Source organism: Narcine bancroftii, chromosome 6 (assembly GCF_036971445.1).
Source record: "Narcine bancroftii isolate sNarBan1 chromosome 6, sNarBan1.hap1, whole genome shotgun sequence".
In the NCBI taxonomy this organism is placed as follows: Eukaryota; Metazoa; Chordata; class Chondrichthyes; order Torpediniformes; family Narcinidae; genus Narcine; species Narcine bancroftii.
In genome coordinates, this window is record NC_091474.1 from 88,995,313 (window position 1) to 89,016,014 (window position 20,702).

General features: G+C 42.9%; 1 protein-coding gene and 1 long non-coding RNA gene across 2 annotated transcripts in view; one reads left to right on the forward strand and one right to left on the reverse strand.

Moving 5' to 3' along the window:
• LOC138737315 (pro-neuregulin-3, membrane-bound isoform-like) overlaps positions 1-20,702 on the reverse strand; it is a 391,174-nt gene that overhangs the window by 183,496 nt on the left and 186,976 nt on the right. The window lies entirely within an intron of this gene.
• The window catches only part of LOC138736326 (uncharacterized), a 99,959-nt gene that overhangs the window by 26,944 nt on the left and 52,313 nt on the right, over positions 1-20,702 (forward strand). The window contains exons 3-4 of the long non-coding RNA XR_011340233.1: positions 10,571-10,810; positions 11,202-11,340. This is a non-coding gene — a long non-coding RNA (uncharacterized lncRNA). The remainder of the gene's footprint in view (positions 1-10,570; positions 10,811-11,201; positions 11,341-20,702) is intronic.

Consider the following 20,702-nt stretch of genomic DNA (forward strand, 5'->3'; position numbering starts at 1 on the left):
TGATCTCAGATCCCAGGCCAGTCAATTGCTCGGACTTGACTTTCCATTTGATCTAATCATATTTAACCCTTTGGACTCTGTGTCCTGGAGGAGCTACCAACAAGCGCATATAGTCCAGGTTTTCTGGGACTGGATTTATACCCAACCACCAACTGGTTCATACTGGTGTTCATACTGTAAAGGTTCACCCATGGGTACGGTATACATTATGAAAAATTAAAAATGGCCAAATCCCAAGGGTTAAAGTTTATTAACTCAGTTATTTGATAATCCACATTCTATAAAAACAACGATTGACAATTCTGAAATACTCATGTGACTAATTCCTCCAGCCAGCATTAACAGGTTGCTGGGGTTTAGGAAGCTGGAGCACTGATTTTTCACAGGATATAGGAGCAGAAGCAGACCCATCGCGTCTGCTCTGGCATTTTCTCATGAGCTGATCCATCCTCCCACTCAGCCCCACTCCCCGGCTCTCTCCCTGTAACCCTTGATGCTCTGGTAATCAAATATGCGTCAATCTCTGCTTTAAATACACCCAACAGCCGCCTGTGACAGCAAGTTCAACAGACTCACGACCCTCTGACTAAAGAAATTTCTCCACATCTGTTTGAAATTGACAACATTTTAATCCTGAAATTGTGCCCCCTTGTCAGAGACTCTCCTACCATTGCCACATCAACCAGGTCTTTCAGCATTCAAAATGTCTCTACAACTCATCCTTCTGTACTCCAATGAGCTGGCAAACATTCCTCACATGCTCACCCTTCAATTCCTGGTAAATCTTCTCTGAACCCTCTCCAATGCCAGCACATCCCTTCTCAAATAAGGTGCCCAAACCTCTACACAGCACTCCAAGTGAGAACCCACCAGTGCCCTTTTGAGTCTTAACATTTCTATTGCACAGTTCATCAGGATTGAGTGGAGACACTGAGTGTGGAGCTTGTACACCAGACATCTCATGGCAGTAGTGACCCAGGTTCAATCCTCGCCTCTGCAATCGACTGTGTGGAGTTTGCACATTCTCCTTGTGACCCCCATGGGTTTCCTCCAGTTCCCTCCTATATCCCTAAAACTTGTGGGTCAGGAGGTTAATGGGCCACTCTGAACTTCCCCAGTGCAGTGGCTCTCAACTCTTTTTTACCCCACTCACATGCCACCTTAACTAACCCCTTACTAACCACAGAGCACCTATGGCATCCATAGTCAAAGATGGCCATAGCTTCAAAGTCAAATGGGAGATTGGTGGCTGTGGATCCGGAGGTGACTGGTGAGGCCAATCTGGGCTCTGAAGGCTCGCCCACATGTGGGACACAAGTGGGTGGTTGCTGTCGTGGCAGTGGATGCTGCTCGGGCCTTGTGCACAGCACACTTTCGTTGTGCCTCGATGATGTGCCTGACTTCATCTGCACGGGCTCCTGTGGTGAGCTTGCTATGCCAAGCTGGACGGTCAAAGGCAAGTGCCTCCCACATGTTGATGTTGACACTCAGGCCTTTGAAGGACACTTTGAGGCAGTCTTTGTAATGTTTCTTCGGCCCCCCGACTGAATACTTGCCCTGACACAGTTCTGCTTAGGCAATCAGCTGTCTGGCATTCTGACCACATGTCCAGCCCACCTGGCTTGGGCTTTCAGCAGGAGGGTGTAGATGCTGCAGAGCCCAGCTCGTTCCAGGATTTCCGTGTCGGGGACTTTGTCCTGCCACCTGATGTGGAGGAGTCTGCAGAGACAGCTCAGGTGAAAGTGGTTGAGCTGTTTGGTGTGTCTGCTATAGACAGTCCAGGTCTCGCTGGCGTAAAAGAAGGTATTCTGTAGTTTAGTACAGGATTACTTTAAGGTGGTACATGAAGGGAAAAAAGGTTGAGGACCACTATTCTAGTGTTGGCGAGAGGTCATCGTTACGGCCCTCCCCCAAGGTCGAGGATGATGGCCTTTGTTCTGAAAGAGTGAAGATGCCTCTGCAAGTATTTGTTTAACACGTACTTGATGTTGCACTCCAAGAAGCACATGATACTTTACAAATAACCAATTCCAATGGGGTTGAAACCACGACAATTGGAGCTGATGGATTTGTTGTAGCCTTCGACCGCTTTCACAGCCGTTGAGTTCAGAGTAACTTTGTCCACCTGTTCCACCGTTGAGGAATTGGTTGGATTATTTTTTATCAGGGACCTCACCACCATGGGTGACCCTCCCAGGAGCATAGCTCCAGATGGCATCACACTCGGGATCTCAGGACCACACAAACTTCTCCACCACAATAAGAAGAGGCGAGACGTAGATTCTGAGGGGAGGAGATGATGAGCATTTGGGAAGAATAAAACAGCATTGGAATAAAATTGGTTTCATTGGATGCATGAGAGTCAGCTAGAATTTGATGGAACAAAGGGACACTTGGTTTCTGCACAGCACATTAACAATTTGATGACTTGCTTCCACTCTGACTTTGTAAGATCAAGGAAGCTTTGAGCAGATTGTGAGCACTGCTGAGTGAATAGTTCTGATGCAAAGTCCACAGACTGTTCAACAAGCTTTAATTGGCCTAAACTTGTACACACCAGTCTCAGCATCTTGCTGGCTCCACATGTCCGTCTGTCCCTGAAGGGGCCGGCTCAAGTCTTTATGTGGGCCGGTGATTGACAGCCAGCAGGTAGGGCCAGACTTCCAGGTTGCCTACCTGCAGGTGCAGTGGTTGGCCCCTGCAGTAGGCTGGTAGGAAAGCAGCCAATAGAGTGGTTGTATCACTGCACGCATCCAAGAATAATTTTCAGCATCCTGCTGTTAAAGAGGTCTGGTTTCAGGAATGGAATGTCATTGCCTCATGAACGTGGTCAACTGGGCATAACTGAGGGCTCAGAACTTGTGGAAGTCCCTGACATGGGAACTTTCCATCCAGTGAACCACCCTTCAACATGCTGATTATCTTCAGTAGTGAAACCCAAATGTTTGCAGACACCGTGGTTGAAGGAAAAAAACTATGCTGGAGAAACTCAGCAGGTCAAACAGATAAAAATGCATAACCAGTGTTTTGGGCTTAGGCCCCTTCATCAAGGTAACTCGATGAGTTACTGATTATCTCCAGATTATCTTCAGGATTAATGACCCTTGCTCTGGATTTCTTGATTCTCTGTTTAACCAGTAATTTCCTTCAGACACATTAAACTTGGATTCTTTGGAGTCTCCTGAGCTTAAGAGATCGGAAAGCAAGTCTGGGCAGCCATTCCTTCTGATTTATCCCTCTCTGCCAGATTCTTTGGAATAATCCCTAGCAAGACACAGTTGCCTCTTCCACAATCTATGCTCTTTCTTCTATCAAGTTACCTGACTTTGTATTATCCAAAAACTTGGGCTCTCTGTGCCTTTATCCAAATAATTAATTCAACTTTGAAATGCTCGGGACTCAGTTTAAAGGAGAAGCCACAATTCACATCCTGTCCGTTTCAGGATGTGATGCACCTCCTAATGGGCACAGGGGAAAGGGCCAGGGAAGCAATAGGTGGGGAGGGATGAGTGCATGAGGGAAATCGCAGAAGGAGCAGTCCTTGCAGAAGGCCAAGAAGGGAGGAGCCAGAAATTCCTGCGGATGATGTGCTGGATGTGGAGGCTGATGGGGTGGTAGGAGAGGACGAGTGGGATTTGTTTGTGCCAACTGGGTGCAGAGGGGGCCGCAGGAGATGGAGGGGATGCGGGTGGCCACTGAGTTTATGGTGGAGGGGAAGCGGTCTGCTTTCTTCCACAAACTTCTCCAGCATTCTGTGCATTTTTTTTAAAATTCCAACCACAGTGAATTTTGTGATTTACCCATGATCCTAAATCTCTTCCACTTACCCACACCCACCCCCCTCCCCCACCACTCCAGTCAGTACCTTAAATGTTCATGTCTCCACATACCTCCATTCTGCCTCATGGTTACTGTGTGAAACCTTAACAGATACCTCAAGAATATCAATTAAATAGCATTTATAAACATTTTGTCAACTACAAATTTATCAACTTCCTCTTCAAAGAATTCATTTAACTTCATTGGTCAACAATCCCATGCTGTCTGCAAGGAGTTTGCACAGTTTCCCCACGTCTGCATGGGTTTGTCTGGGAGCACTGGCATCCTTCCTCCCTTCAAAACGTACCGGGGTGGGGGGGTTGTAGGTCAATTAGGTGGCACGGTCTCATGGGCCGAAAAGGCCTGTTACCTCACTGCACATCAAAATTTAAAATGGAAATTATTATGGTGGTTCTCTCCTTCCTGACGATCAGTTTATATTTATGCAAATGCTTGGTTTATTCAGCTCTCTTCTCCATGGCTGATGTCAGAAGACGAGCCATTTAATTTTTTTAAAATTTAACTCTCTTACCATTGGCAACTTTTCCATTTGTGGAGGTCATTTTCTTGGTGACAGTTTTAGAAATTCAAAACCACAGACTAATCCAAGGTATCAAAAATCAGTTACAGGGAAATAAAATAAAACAAACTTTAGAAGCTGGTAAGGGGAAACAAAAATGAAACACTCAGCAATTCCGGGACCTTTCCACATTCTCCAATCTAGCATCTGCAGTCTTGTGTGTTTTTATGATTTTGTATCAATTGCAGGAAATAAATGTCTTCAGTCTCAATATTTTCTCCATTAGACTTTAGAGCCATAAAAAAGTTAAATAGAATGGAAGTCGGCCCTTCAGTCCAACTTGTCCACACCAACCAAGCTGTCTACCTTAACAAGTCCTATTTCCCTGTGTATGGCCCAAACCTTTCCAATAGATGATTTTTAACAAAAATCCAGCAACAACCCCCTCTTGATTTATTTTCTCGTAACTTACGAGGGTGTTTGGTTCCAGGATTTGCACCGCAAGTTGAAATAATGGCAAGTTAGGGTCTACCTGTATAGGTAGGATGCGGCCTTGTCCCTGACTGGAGGCCGACATCCCCGCTCCTGCCAGGAGCCTGACACCCCTGCTCCTGCCGGGAGCCAGAGGTGGCACCGGGTAACTAGGGCCAGCAACCCTAGTTGTGATTTGGAATGCATACGCAGATTGCCATCGCTCTCTCTCCTTCCCCTGCGACAGCAATTCACACATGCATTCCACGTTGGGTCCATCAAAGCATGATTCATTGATGTCTCTACAAGAGGTTCACCAAAATGATGACTTGGGTGGGGGGAGGGGGATGGGTAGTGGGAGTGGGAAGTGATTTGTATGCGCTGATTGGACAGAAGCATTTCCCTCGGAGAGGGAAAAGCAAACATTTTGATACCGGTCGACCCATACTTACCTTTATTCAAAACGGATTCTGATAATCATAACATTGCAAGTCAGGGCCGAACTATATTTGTTTCTTCCACTATAAAGTCAATACTTCATCAATCTATTTTGCTCTCTTTTGGTTCTCTTTCTCTTGACCTGTAAGGGGCACCGGGCGATACTAATGGCGACACATTGTCTGCCTCGTGGCAGGCAGAAGTCAATTTCATGTAATATTACGGGTTCTGTGCTATTACGTGACACTAAAGGAATCTTGAATCTGTTGCTGTATTCTGAAATGAAACCATGGCACCATTTTGGGTTGAAATCTTGGATACTGGAATGAAAAGAACTCTGCTGGAGCTGTTAACAACTGAAGCCAGATCTTGTAGTTCATGGAAAGGCAGGCGGAGATATTATTAAGGGAAGGCTACAGACATTGGTGCTCATGAGAGGTAAAATACAAACTGATGCAAGGAGTCTGAGAATAAAGGATAGAATAGAAGACAGGCAGAGAGACTTGGCAAAGGAAACTTGGCAACTCGCTTTGATCCTATTGTTTGATTGTATCACTGAGCCGGCTGCAATAACTATTAGACACATACAGCCCAGAAGGAAGAAATTCAATGCATTTTTCTTTTACCGACCCATTGGCTTAGGCATCCAATTCATGCCATTATCCTGCTCTTCCTCTACTGCTCTTGTGACAGAGTATGTAGAGGTGTTTTTGGGAGATAAATTAGGAAAGGTTTGGTAGAGTAGGTCACATGCAAACACTTTAAAACAGATCTTATTTGAAATACTGGAGCTCTGCTTATGCTAGACATAGTGATTTCTTTCAGTTTGTTGCAAGAGCTTTGAAGAGTGCTCAAGCGACTTCACTAATGGATTGTTGTTTACAAAAGGCAAAAGAGCAGGCTGGAGCTGCTGATGTCTGGAAGGAGAACTTACTGTTGTAAGAGGGTTATGTGGTTTTGCAAGCAGAGAGAGTCAAACAGGCTTTCTCTCAGTGTGTGTGAGAGAGAGAGAGAGAGAGAGAGAGAGAGAGAGACACACACACACACCCACACACACACACACACACACACACACACACACACACACACACACACACACACACACACACACACACACACACACACACAGATTATTTGACAGTGTCAGCCAGCAGAAGTAGCTGGGACTGGAACAGGACAAGCTGGAAAGCCCCAGTTTGGAAGATGGCCTAGTCAAAACCCTTGTGGTTCATGCAAGAGGAGAGGACTGGCTGTCTAATGTTCATTTGGAATAAGGAAAACAAAAAGGAACTGTGATGACATGAAAGAAAGAGGTTATCATCTGGAGATCCCTGAAGGGGCAAGTTTTGTCAGCAAGACACTGGAGTGGAGTTGTGGATGTCCTGGAACAACAAATCTCTCTCTGAAAACCGACAAGAACCTTCCTGAGCAGTAACCATTTACCTTTCGAGCACCAAAGCCTGATGAACTTTATACATTTTAAATTCTGTGCACAATAGAAGAGTTTCCTGTAACCAGTGAACTTGGAAGAATGAGAAGTGAGACTGGACTGTGAACCAAATAACTTTTCTAAACTTACACGCACATTACATACACATGTGCTTAGAATTAGAAGAGGGTTAAATTAGATTAAGTAAGTTAGTGATAAGTTAAAGTTTGATTCTATTTTCAGGTTTAAAGATAATTCGTTTAAGTAACCATTTGTCTTGGTGAATATCTATTGCTTCTGGGTTTTGGAGTCCTCTGGGCTCATAACACTCTGCAAAGATCTACCTCTCCAAGTCTTCATTGGGTTTTCCTTTGCAAGCCGCTGCTGAATCCACTGCCACAAAACTCTCAGCGGAGCCCTTTCCAGATCTTAACACCACATCGTGTGAAGAAAGTGGAGGTGCACAGAAATTTTTAAGAGTGGCGCACTTCTGGAAATCTGCATCCCAGAAGATGATGCAGGCTAGAAGTAATTAGGGTGCAACCTTATGGGAAGTTGGTAAAATTATGGAGAAGGTCAGCAGCAGTCATTTTTACCTTGAATAAGGTCATGTAAAACCAGGTGGTAAAAGTGAAAGGCCAAAGAGACAGAAGATGGTGGGTACATAAAGGAAGTGATGGAGGTGGGGATAATTGTAACATTTGGACAGCAATGTGGATAGGAAAGATACGAGGTGAATGGATTGAACAAGTTGGGCTGACGGGCCAATTTAAAGGCTGCAGAACTCTCAAATTTAAAATTAAATTTAGACCATATCAGCATCTTTTGGCCCACGTGCCTGCACTGCCTGATTACACCCAACTTGACCTACAGCCCCCAGTACGTTTGGAAGGGTGGGAGGAAACGGGAGCACCTAGAGGAAATCCATGCAGACACAGGGAAAATGTACAAACTCCTTACAGTGAGAGATTCGAATCCTGTTTGCTGGCGCTGTAACAGCAACACGCTAACGGCTCCGCCCCATCTGAAACATGGGCAAGAGAATGGCAGATGGAGTTTAATGCAGACAAATGTGAGGGGTTGCATTTTGGAAGGACAAACCAAGGTAGGACATACACAGTAAATGGTCGGGCACTGAGGAGTGCAGAGGAACAGAAAGATCTGGGAATACAGATATATAATTCTCTGAAAGTAGCATCATAGGTAGACAGGGTTGTAAAGAAATCTTTTTGCATCTTGGCCTTCATAAATCAAAGTACTGAGTACAGGAATTGGGATATTATGGTGAGGTTGTACAACACATTGGTGAGGCCAAACATGGAGTATTGTGTGCACTTCTGGTATCAGCAAGGTCGAAGGAGTGCAGAGAAGATTTATTAGGATGTTGCTCATATTTTAGGAATCGAGTTACATGAAAAGATTAAACAGGTTAGGATTTTATTCCTTGGAATGTAAAAGAATGAGGCAGGGTCTCATGAATGTTAGAGAGAGGCACAGTGTAATGCTCAAATTTATTTAGTGAGGGGGGGGCAGCTGTTGGATGCTGGGACCTGACAAATGTTAATATCACCCGCCCCTCTGATGTAGGTGACAAAAACATTGCTTTTATTACATCAAGCGCCACTAGATGCTAGTGACGCTTGATGCATGCTTGTGAAGTGACTGGGGAAGGGTGGAGAGTTGTTAGCGTGCGTCATGAGGGGAGATTTGATAAAGGTTCACAAAATTACGAGGGGTAGAGACAGAGTAAATGTGAGTAGGCTCTTTCCACTTAGATTAGGTGAGATAAATGTGAGAGGATATGGCTTTTGGGTGAAAGGGGAAAGCTTTCAGGGGGAACAGTTGGTGGGGATGTGGGGGCGGGGAGATCTTCACTGAGAGAGAGGTGGGAGTGTGGACCAAGCTGCCATCAGCAGGTTTAATCTTAAGTTTTAAGTATAAATTGGATAGATACATGATGGGAGAGGTCTGAAGTGTTAAGGACTGGGTGCAGGTCAGCGGGACTAGTGAAATAATGTTTCAGCACAGATTAGAAAGACTGAATGGCCTTTCAACCGTGTCTGCCTGTCCCGCATCGGACTTGTCAGCCACAAACGAGCCTGCAGCTGACGTGGACTTTTACCCCCTCCATAAATCTTCGTCCGCGAAGCCAAGCCAAAGAAGAGTGTTCTATGATTTTATAAAAATCCATTTGCTTCACTTTGTTCCTCTTGGGATGGAAATCTGCCATCTTTACTTTTCTATGATTGGCCCGTGAAACTGGTTAAATTTTAGCGTCAGGGTCAGCAGCGTCGGGGTCTCTGATAGCTCAGTAGTCAGAGCACTGATCTCATAAACCAGGGGTCATGAGTTCGTTCCTTGCTGGGGCCTCATTTCTGTGAGGGGTGCTTGACAAAGTGGTGACTCTCTGTCTTCCTTCTGGTAAGCAAAGTTAAAGAATTTCATGCATGTTACATTCTAAATGTAGTATGACGTAACGATAATGGACCGTTTTACAAGGATGAGCACCACATGCTGACCTTAACATAAAGTAATAAATTTGAAAACACAAAATAAGCATGAATAAAAAAAATTAACATTCTCTCAATATATGGGGTAACACAGTTGGTGCAACGCTGTTCAGTGCCAGGGAAATAGATTCAAATCCGGCACTGTCTGTAAGGAGTTTGTACATTTTCCCCGGGTCTGCGTGTGTTTCCTCTGGGTGCTCTGGTTTCCTACCACCCTTCAAAACGTTCGGAGATTGTAGGTTCATTAGCTCGTGGGCCCATTAGGACCTGTTACTCCGCTGAACGTTGAAATTTTTTTTTTAAATTCTAAAAGTAATATTCTAAAGGTTCATACATCCCCAGCTCTCTCATGTCTCTGAACCGACTTTCAAACTGGATCATTTAATTCACATGACTTCCAAATCTATATCATTTTAAATTTCCTCTGCCCTTTTCACCAGGTTTTCTATTTCATTAGTAAGTCCTCTTCACTCCTGAAATCAGCTTTGATTATGCCCACTATTGAATGCATTTCCAAATTCCATGTCATGTTCAACCTTTGAAATTGGGCCTTGCCTGCCCAATCCTTTATTAAAATGTGTATCAAAAAGTAAAGCCCTCATGTCAATTACTGTACATTTCTCTGCAGTATGAAAAGTAACCGCTTACTGTTCTCTCTGGCCCCATGCTAATGTTAATATCCTTGCTGGTGTCAATGCTTTTCTAATCCAATGCTTTTGAATTCTGCAGAAATCTCAGTGTGGCACATTATCAGAATATAGTTAGCGATCTACAGACAACATGAACCACACGAATTTCTTTACATCTCAAAGAATTCAATCTCAGTGCCAAAAACGATCCTCATTTCTTCATGCACATTAATAATGCCATCAGTGAAGAGAATCCAGAACCGGACCAAAAGCAAAATACTACAGAAGCTGTACTTCGAATACAAAATAGAAGATGCCAGAAATCTCTGCCGTCTTCTGTGGAGGCGTAGGCAGGCTCATGGTCTAGCGATCGATGACCTCACTTTGAACGAGAGTTTGGGGCAGCACGGTTAGCATAGCGTCAACGCGATGATGCTGCCACGCCAGAAATGCGGGTTTGAATCTGGTGCTGCCTATGAGGAGTTTTTAAGCATTCTCCCCGTGTCTGTGTGGGTTTCCTCCCACCCTTCAACATTGTATGGGGGTTGGCGGTTAATTGGGGTATTTGCACAGCACAGGCTCATGGGCCAGAAGGGCCTGTTACCGTACTGCAGGTCTTAAAAAAAAACGGCAGATCTCAGAAGGATGTAACTAGTGAAATTAGAAAAATGATGAAAAATCAAGGCCTTGAAACCTTAGTTCAGTTTCTCTCCGTGATCTCACCATTTCGAGTATTCTCTGTTTTAACTGACAGGTTGCACACATTTTGATTTTGGCATAATTTCACATTACGGATTCATGTCAAGTTAAAAGATTTGCAAGGATGAAGAACGGACATCTGATGTTAGAGCAAAAGTAGAAGGACTGAGCAAGCTGGCCCACGAGATTCACGATGAACGAGTATGTCTGCACACGCTGTGATTATAGTTCAATACACAAAAGAACTCAAGAGTCTCAGCAAGTCACGCAACTTTTCTTACGCAGCAAAGATTACGTGAGTAACATTTTGGTTTGGCCCCTTGTTCAAGGTCTGAGCATAAACAGCCTGAATAAAATGGTGGGGGGTGGAGGAGGGAAGGGGAAGATCACAGGCAAGAGTTGGACAAGAGGGTGGGGGAGAAAGAGGAGGAGAACAGACAAGAGTTGGACAAGGAGGTGGGGGGAGAGAGGAGCAGCACAGGCAAGAATTAGACAAGGGCATGAGGGCAAAAGAAATAAAAGCTCGGAAGTCATAGGGCAGGGGATAACTCTCTGAATGGGGGTTGGTAGCTGGATGAAAGGAAAGAGAGGGGGATAGGGAAATTTCTGCTTTGTGAGTTAAGCTAATATTTATTAGCACGATATTGTAGCCTGGATTTATGGACTGTGGGAACTCTATTCATCAGGTGCAGGACGTGACATCAGCAAGAGGATATGATGTCATTGTAGTCCGTGCATGAGCCAAAGAGTTATGTGGAAGAAATGAACCAGTAGATGATTCTCCTCTGGTTGAAAGAAGTCCAACAGTGAGAGGGTGACCAACAGGTAAGTAAAATAAAGGAGATCCTCCCCCACCCTGAGACTATCTCACACCCTAACCAATATTTGGATTGAAATACTGATAGAGGAGAAGGATCCAGTGATGAATGCAGGCAGAACACATACCAGTTACTCAACTGTACAGGGAGGAGAAAGATCTGGAGAACCAATCATATGGGAATTCTATTGTTAAACTTACATTTTAAGTTCATTTGGCGCATAATACAGTGAGAAGGGTTCTTTGGTGAGCAGTGCAACAGCTCAACTCTAACATTCACACAGGTGTGTGAAGTAGAGGGCAAGAGCGCAATTACAGACTATAGAGTTGCAAATGAACAATGAAGATCCATTCGCAAAAAGCAAGGGCCGCACGAGAACGGTTCAATCAGGACCCTGACAGGTGCAAAAAAGAAACAGTCTTAAAGGCTGTTAGAGCAGGATTTTAGGAAAGCAGACGTGATTCGACAATCACAGGTGTGATTCCAGAATGGCTTGTTGTCCCCGATGGTGCCAGCCCATTGGATATGAATGAACCGCTCAGAACATTGTGAAGATGGAGGGGGAAATGACAGAAGATTGTGATTCTTAGACTGTAGATACTCACAACATAGGTAGATAAAGGGGTGAGGTCCTGTCACTATATTTTAGGGATTTTGGAAAGTGAACAAGGAGTAGAAACCAAAGGTAGCAATCTCCAAATTACTCTAAGTGGGAATGAATGCATGAGCAGAGAAATAATAATGACAAGTCAAATTTATAGCGACAAGTACGTGTTCTCTGGTCCTTGATGAAAAACACAGACATAACACACATACAGATAAACAATACATATACAGGAGAAGTATTTTATCTATACAAATAAATGAATAAATATTGTTTTGTACATATGAGAGTCAGTGTGAGCAGTTCCTTTGGTCGTTCAGCGTTACCACTGTCCAAGGGAAGAAGTTGTTCCTCAGCCTGGTGGTTCTGGCTCTGATACTCCTGTATCACTTCTCTGACAGGAGCAGCTGAAGGGTGGTGTGTGCGGGGTGAAATCCTGAATGATTTTGCACACACTCTTCATACAACGATCCTGGTAGATCATGTAGATGAGGGGGAGGGAGACTCCAGTGATCCTCTCTGTGGATTGACCTCTGATCCATTTCTCTGCAGCAACAGTACCACGCTGTAATGCAGCCGGCCGTGACACTCTCAAAAGAGCTATAGAAGGGTGACATAATAGTGACCGTAGCCTTGCCCGCTTCAGTCTTCTCAGGAAGTGCAGTCTCTGTTGCACCTTCCCCACAAGCAAGGAGATGTTTAATGTCCACGATGGGTCACTAATTAAGCAATTAGTTAATAGGAGTGAATAGATGATTGGAGAAGTTATGCAGGAGGATTATTTGAGTTACTCGGTCCAGTTCTGGGTTAGGTGTGGGTGGTGCAGACAGATGGGCTGCACCTGAATAGAGTTGGAGCCAACTTCTTGTGGGCAGGATTGCTACTGTTGCTGGGGAGGGTTTAAACTGACTTGGCAAGTGTGGTTGGGAAGCTGAGCATAGATTCAAAGTGGAGAACTGAATCTGGAAAGCAAAGAATCAGTGGGAGTATTTGCAAAAACACAGCAAGCAGATGCCGGAACAAAGACAAAATGTGATCGGCTTCATGGCATAATCAAAATGAAATGAGTTTGTAAAGAGGTAGAGGATTTAAGAGTACTGACAGCACCTGAACATATAATGTTTTAGGCTTTAATGAGACACGGATGGTAGGAGTGAAAGTTTATTACTCCTGATTCTAGAGTTTTCAGATGAAATTGAGAAAAAGGTGATTATAAAAGGGGGTTGGGAAATGTCAAAAATTATTAAGGAAGCAAACAGAGCTGGGAGAAGGGTGATGTATTGGAAAGATAATCGAATGATGCTATTGAACTGCTCTATAGAGCAACATCATGGGTATCTGTAGAGCACGTCGAAGGAACCAGAGACTTGTTGATCCAAACCAAGGCTTTCATTAACAAGAAAACTGGAGCCTATCACATGTCAGGTCCAGAATGACCTGGTCTGGCTAGGAGAAACCCTTTAAGACCTGCCAGTAGACATGGCTATGCTCTCAGCCAATCACAGTCATCCTACACTACAATCTATACATATACACATTGGTGAGTGAATCTGTACTATCACAGTATCTCTCCAGCAGAGGGTATGCTGTAGACCACCAAATACTCCGAAAGAGATGTGGGTTTGCTCCGGTTTCCTCCCATACCCAAAGTCATATGGGGCTGGAAAGTTAATTGGTCACATGGGTGTATTTGGACAGCGTGGGCTCATGGGGCGGAAGGGTATGTTCTGCATCTCTTAATTTAAATTAAATTAAAAACCTCTGAGCAAGTCTTTGACTAATGCAAAATAATTTGGTAAGTAATAGGAAACATTAATTACGCAAGTATTAAAATTCCAATCAGATTTCAGATTTATTGTCAGAGTACATAAATGACATCACATTCAGCCTTGAGATACCTTTTTCCTGCGGGCACTGCAGAATTACCACTAAATGGTAGTCCAAAAAAACTGCACACAGCATAAAGATGTAAAAAAAACAAAGAACTAAACAGATAATGAATATAAATAAACTGACTGTGAAATACAAAGAGAGTTAAAAAAAAAGAAAATCAATAAAGTGCACAAGTAAGAGTCCTCAAATGAGTCTCTGATTGAGTTTGTCATTGAAGAGTCTGATAGTGGAGGGGTAGCAGCCATTCCTGAACCTGGCAGTGTGAGTCTTGTGGCACCGATACCTCTTTCCTGATGGCAGCAGTGAGAACAGAGTGGTGTGGGTCTTTGTTGATTGCTGCTGCCCTCTGATGGCAGCATTCCCTGTAGATGTACTCAGTAATGGGGAGGGCTTTGTCTACAATGTCCTGGGCTGGGTCCATTACCTTTTGGAGAGCTTTACACTCTGGGGTATTGGTGTCCGCATGCCAGACTGCGATGCAGCTGGTCAGCACAATTTCTACCACACCTCTGCGTAAATTTGCCCGGGTTTCTGGCATCATGCCAGACCTCTGCAAACTCCTGAGGAAGTAGTGGCGCTTACATGCTTTCTTCACGATGCCATATCAACTGGAAATTACGCAGGGCACAGAATTTCTCACATCACCCTGTGGAGATCTCAACAAATAAGCCCACAAAAGAGCTGTATTTAAAATCATGGGTTGACTCGCTGGAAAACAATTACAATAAAGATTTTCACTGAACATATGGCAAGAAGCAATTCAATTACACTTTGGATTTAGTTTTAGGATCTGAAGCTGGGCAAATGGAAGAGCCTTTCAAAAGTGATAATAATTTAATTAGATTTAGCAAGGCTATGTTAAAAGATAAACAGTAAATGTTCTATCCTGGGATCAGGTCAATTTTACTAGACTAGGAGAGATTTTTTTTGAATATTTTATTTAAGTTTTAAGAAAACACAGAATATCAGACTCAATTAATATAATAACAATAATACATTTGAATATAAAATCATAAATAAACATAAAAAAAGGAGAGTCCCTCTTCTCCCAGATTTGAAAGAAAAGGGGGCAGGCAACAGGGAATGGAGGAAGACAAAAAGAAAGAAAATAGAAATGAAAAAGCAAGGTTCGACATCTCAGAGACACATCTTTTTAAAAGTATTAAATTTAATAAGGATATATACTAATTGACAAATTTCAAAATAAATTATACAGTCTGGGTATTTAAGTAATCTAAAGAAGGTTGCCGAATTTCGACGAACGTACCACATCTATTCCTATAAGTAATTGTCTCAAGGGGAATACAACTTTGCACGTCCATGTTCCAACGATCAATGTGAAGTAGGGAATCTGATTTCCATGTTAACTGCTATACATTTCCTGGCTATTGACAACACAATTTTAATATATTTATATTTACTTCTGGAGAAGTTAACTTTGACTGGGAAGAGATTTAATGGAAAGGAAATCAGCCACAGGGATGTGTGTGGGGATGATAGCTGTTAGGTTTGGAGTAAGTATATTCCACAAAGGACAAGTGTGGAACTGCCAAATCTACAACAGCCAAATCGCATCCAAGAGCTAGTTCAGAGTATAAAGTCAAACATCAAAAAGGATTTGTATGTGAGGACTTGATAACTGCAGAAACCCTAGAAAAGCAGATTCAACATTCCTTTAATAGTCCAGAACGCGTAATATTACATGAAATTGCCTCCTGGCTGCCGTAAGGCAGACAAAGTCACTATTGAACCTCTTGCAGTATGATGGGGAAAGAAGGAGAAGAGTAGGGGGACATTGTCCAACAACTAGAATAGAAACGAGAGATGGAAAATTATTGCCAAGCAAAATGAAAGAAAATTCAAAAATGTTTCATAAATACTTAAAGGGTGAGAGATTAACTAATGAAAGTGTTGCCTTATTAGTGTTCAACATATAGAGAACATGTAGGAATTTGTGTCAAGTCTTCAAAACAGAGATTGGGGTTAAGGAGTACAGGTAAGTGCAGTATTGGATGGGATAAATAGTAAAAGAAGAAATGTTAGAGAGTTGAGCATCTTGAAGCATGATGCATCATCAGAATGAAATATATCCTCACCTGTTGAAAGAAGCAAGGGAGGAAACGATAGAGGGTCTGGTCATCATTTTTAATTGGTCCACGTAAATTGGAGCACTAATATTCAGCGGTTGAAAAAGGGAGGAAGAAATATTCCAAATAATTACAGACCACAAACACAAACAGAAAGTGCAGGAAATACTGATCAAGTCAGGCAGCAGAAGAACACAAGAAATGCCAGCACAATCACAAACGGCAATGAGGAAGTGTACAGGAGGGAGATAAAATGGTGTAACGACAACAACCTTGCGCTCAACGTCAGCAAAACCAAGGAGATGATTGTGGACTTCAGGAGGAAGTCAGGGGAACACGACCCAGTCCTCATCGAGGGCTCAGTAGTGGAGAGGGTCAAGAACTCACAATTCTGGGGTGTCAACATCTCCGAGGATCTGACCTGGAGCCTCCACATCGATGCAACCACAAAGAAGGCTCGCCAGCAGCTATACTTTGTGAGGTGTCTGAGGAGATTTGGTATGTCACTGAAGACTCGTAAACTCCACAGGTGTACCAAGGGGAGCATTTTGGCTGGTTGCATCACTGCCTGGTACAGAGGCACAAACTCTCAGGACAAGAATAAATTCCATAGGGTCGTTAACTCAGCCTGTGGCATTACAGGCATCAGATTTCACTCCATCGAGGACATTTACACAACGCGCGTCTTAAAAAAAGCAGCCTTTATCCTCAAAGACCCTGACCATCCAGCCCACGCCCTCTTCGCTCTGCTTCCATTGGGGAAAAGGTACAGGAGCCTAAAGACGAGCACTCAGTGGCACAAGGACAGTTTCTTCCCCGCTGCCATCAGATTCCTGAATGATCAATGAACCAAAGACACTGCCTTACTGTTGGTGCACTATTAATGAAAAAATAAAAATAATAACATAGTAATGTCATAAGATGGTATTAACATGAATGTTTTCACTCTAACGCTGCTGCAAACATCGAATTTCATGTCTTGTTCATGACAATAAATCCTGATTCTGAGCCTGCTCCACCATGGCTGATCTGATGATCGGCTCATCTCCACCTACCTGCCTTTTCCCCATATCCCTTATCTCCCCAACTCTGTAAAAATCTATCCAACCTTGTCTTAAACATATTTACTGAGGTCACTTCCACTGCTTCAACAGGCAGCAAATTTTACAGATTCACCGTCCTCTGGGAAAAGCAGGACTTCCTCATTTCCGTCCTAAATCTACCACCCTGAATCTTGAGGCTACATCCCCTAATTCTAGTCTCCTCCACCAATGGGAGCAACTTAACTATTTTATCTATGTCTTTCATAATTTTATACATTTCTATGATCCCCTCTCATTCTTCAAACTTCAAGTATATCCCCAGACGACTCAATCTCTCCTCATAGGCTAACTTTCTTACCCCTGGAATCAACGTGGTGAACCTCCTCTGCACCGCCTCCATAGCCAGTACATTCTTCCTCAAGTAAGGAGACCAGAACTGCACGCAGACTTCCAGATGCAGCCTCACCAGTATCTGTTACAGTTGCAGCATAACCCCTGTTCCAGCAATGAAAGCATTTGCCTTCTTGTTTGACCACTGCACCTGCAAACCAACTTTTTGCAATTCATGCACAAACACTCCCAAGTTCTTCTTTACAGCAGTATGCTATAAACACTTGCCATTTAATATTGGTTTAACAAGCATCAGTTGATAGATCAATGAACCAGCTTCTGACAAAGCAACTTCAACCCAAAACGCTAACTCCATTTCTCATTACGCAGATGCCCTCCTGACCTGCTGAGTGTTTCTATATTTTCTGTTTTTATTTCAGACTTATAGCATGCAATTTTTTTTTTACTTTTAAATGCAGATCAGCACTTTCAATTTCAGTGCAGACACCTTAATGGAATCAATTCTAAGGAATAGTATAAACCTATATTTAAATCAGTGCAGATTAAAATATGACAGCCAATGTGGAAAAAAAGGAATTATTTGTAAATTTCCTACTCACTGCCTGTTCTGTGTGGAGCTCCAGTCAATAGTACCATCTCTCTAGCCTGCTGAGTTGAAGTGAATTAATACCACACTTTGCCACAAGATCACGCGATCTCTATTGTCCAATCAACTTCCTGCTGATCTAAACTTTTCATCTCCAACTGCCTGAGTCACCTGACTCCAATTGCCAGGTGCAGCCTTCAGATAAAAATCTCTGTTGAAGTCTGTTAACAGGAAGTGCTGTCTGACTTAGAGCAGTAGAGGCAGCTTAGAATAAATTATTCATTCCATCACGTCCTTGCTGTTCTTTATTAGACCAACTCACTAATCTCAACAGTAAAGTAAATCACAAAAATCTGTAGACACCGTGGTTGAAGTAGAAACACACAATGTAGATACAGTTTTTAAGGGCTCAAGCTCAAAACTTCCATTATGTATCTCATACCCAAACATTTGTTATGTATCTTTACCTTTTCTATATAAAGGACAGTGTTTGAACTGCTGTGTTTCTCCAGCATTGTGTGTTCACTAATCACAACACCTAGTCTCCCTTTCTCTATGGCTTTGCAATTTTGTCTTACTATATATTGATCCTTGAGCCTCTCATGTCAAAATGGCACCTGCCAACAGCTCATCTGCACTCCTATCCCCACCATACATGTACAAAATATTTCCCTTGTTTCACTCTTAATTCTTTTTACCTGTGACCTCCGGGACCCTAACCCCATCTGCTCAAAGGGAGCGGCTTCCCACAATCCACGCTTTCCAGAGCTCTCATAATTTGGTGCACTTCCATAACATCTCCTCTCATCCTTTTCCTCAAGGAAGTTCATCCTAGACACTGAATTTATCCTTTTGGTTGCTGACGTAGTCCATACTCCAGGAATTATTCTTGTAGATCTTTTCTGGACCTTCACATCCTTCCAATAAAGTGGCAACCAGGAAAGGACATAATTAATCAAGATTCAGTGTGCCATCTCAGCTTTTGTACATTATGGTTCCATTGATGCAGCCGAGAATTATGTATACCTTAATAAGCACTTACTGAACATGCCCTGATGTGCATGCACGAACATGCACACAGACGTCCCTTTACCAATGCACCGTGTTTTTAGAATAGATCCTTTATTTTGTATTTCTGCTCCCCATTCTTCCAACGCGCTCACCCTTCTCCGCGTTAAACTTCACCTTTGGTGCATCAGCCTCATTTCATCATTATCATCTTCACAGTTCGCAATACTGTTAAGTTTGTGTTATCAGCAAATTTAAAATTTGCAGTTTGCACCCTTTCAGTAAGTCTCGATCGGTAATGTAGATTTTTTTTTTAAAAAGCAGTGGCTCTCAGACCAATTCCTGAGAAATGCAACTATTCATCTTCCTCTAATCTGAAAAATCATTATTCACCAGCCTTGGCTGGCTTCGTGACCACCCTATCAATATTTCTTTTGTGCCACATGTTTCAATTTTGCTGATAAGCTTCTTATGAGATACCTCATCAAAAGCCTCTGGAAGACCATGTTTACCACATCAACTCGATCCACTACCTCATCAAAAAAAATTCCATCAAATTGATTAAATGTGCTGGCTTGCTTTAATTAATCCATTTGCTTACAGATGACTATTAATTCTGTCATAGATTGATGTTTGCAAAAAGTTTTGGGTTCAACTGATTGGCTTGGATTTTTCGAATACAGGAATATTCGAATTACAAAGATTTACTTTTGTGAAGAAAGCCGCGTTGGCTTTCATGAAAGGATTTTCAATGGGTTTTCACTTTTACGTAAATAGCCTCCAATAGTAGTGAATGGGTTTTCACTTTACGCCATTTTGGTTTCCGAAAGGTTTCATAGGAACCCTCTAGTTGCGTAAAGCCGGGTTTTCCCATACCTCCATTAAATCAGTTGTTAGTATCTTGACTATCTGTCTATTCATTTGGAAGCACCCTCCTTCTGTTAAAAAGGACACGTATTGTACTTTAACATCATCCTCAACATCTATGTGGAAGTTTGTAAGGACTGCAGGTTACACAATATACCCATAATTAAGCACATTTCAGTACAAAAATGGCTTTGACTTTCTTTATTCTTCTGTTTAGCTTCCACCCTTCATCTTCCCATAAAACCCCACTCAGCAAAGTCCCCCTGGCCTTTTCATTGACTCTACACCACATGGGTGACCGTGACGCTTCTAATCCCCCCCTCCTGCGACCCTGCGCATGTGTGCGGTCCATCACGGTGTATACACCCTCCTGTTCTGACACATGCATATGCGGTACTACTCTTGTGTGTCACCCCAGATACATCACCAATAGCAAACGAGACAAGTTCCCATTTTTGTAGTTAATGGGCCCGTCCTTCACTCCTGCATCCAATGTTTATTCACTATTTGCATCCCTGTTAAACACTGTCAGACTTTTATGTACTGGTTGTCCCCAACTTACGACTGTAATTGGGACCAAAGGATCGGTCAAAGCTCGAAATGGACGCAAGTCGGAATTTTGCCTGTGCGCGTGGAGTACCGAAGTCTTAAAGCAAACTTTTTAATTAAATGTTGTATTTGACAGACTATAACAGGGATACAGGGCATGTAAGAGCCAAAATGTGTGTAATTACCTTGTTAGTTGGCATCCTGTGGTCTGTAGGCTGGCACGTGAGTGGGAAAGGAAGGTTGAGAATCACTGCTCTAGACCTAATTGTTCCTGAAATATTTTGCTGAGAAAAAAGGTAATTGGCCCATTTCTTTTGAAGTTGTGAAACCGTGCACATAACGAGTCAATTAGGGACAATTAAAACAGTGGTTTTCAAACTT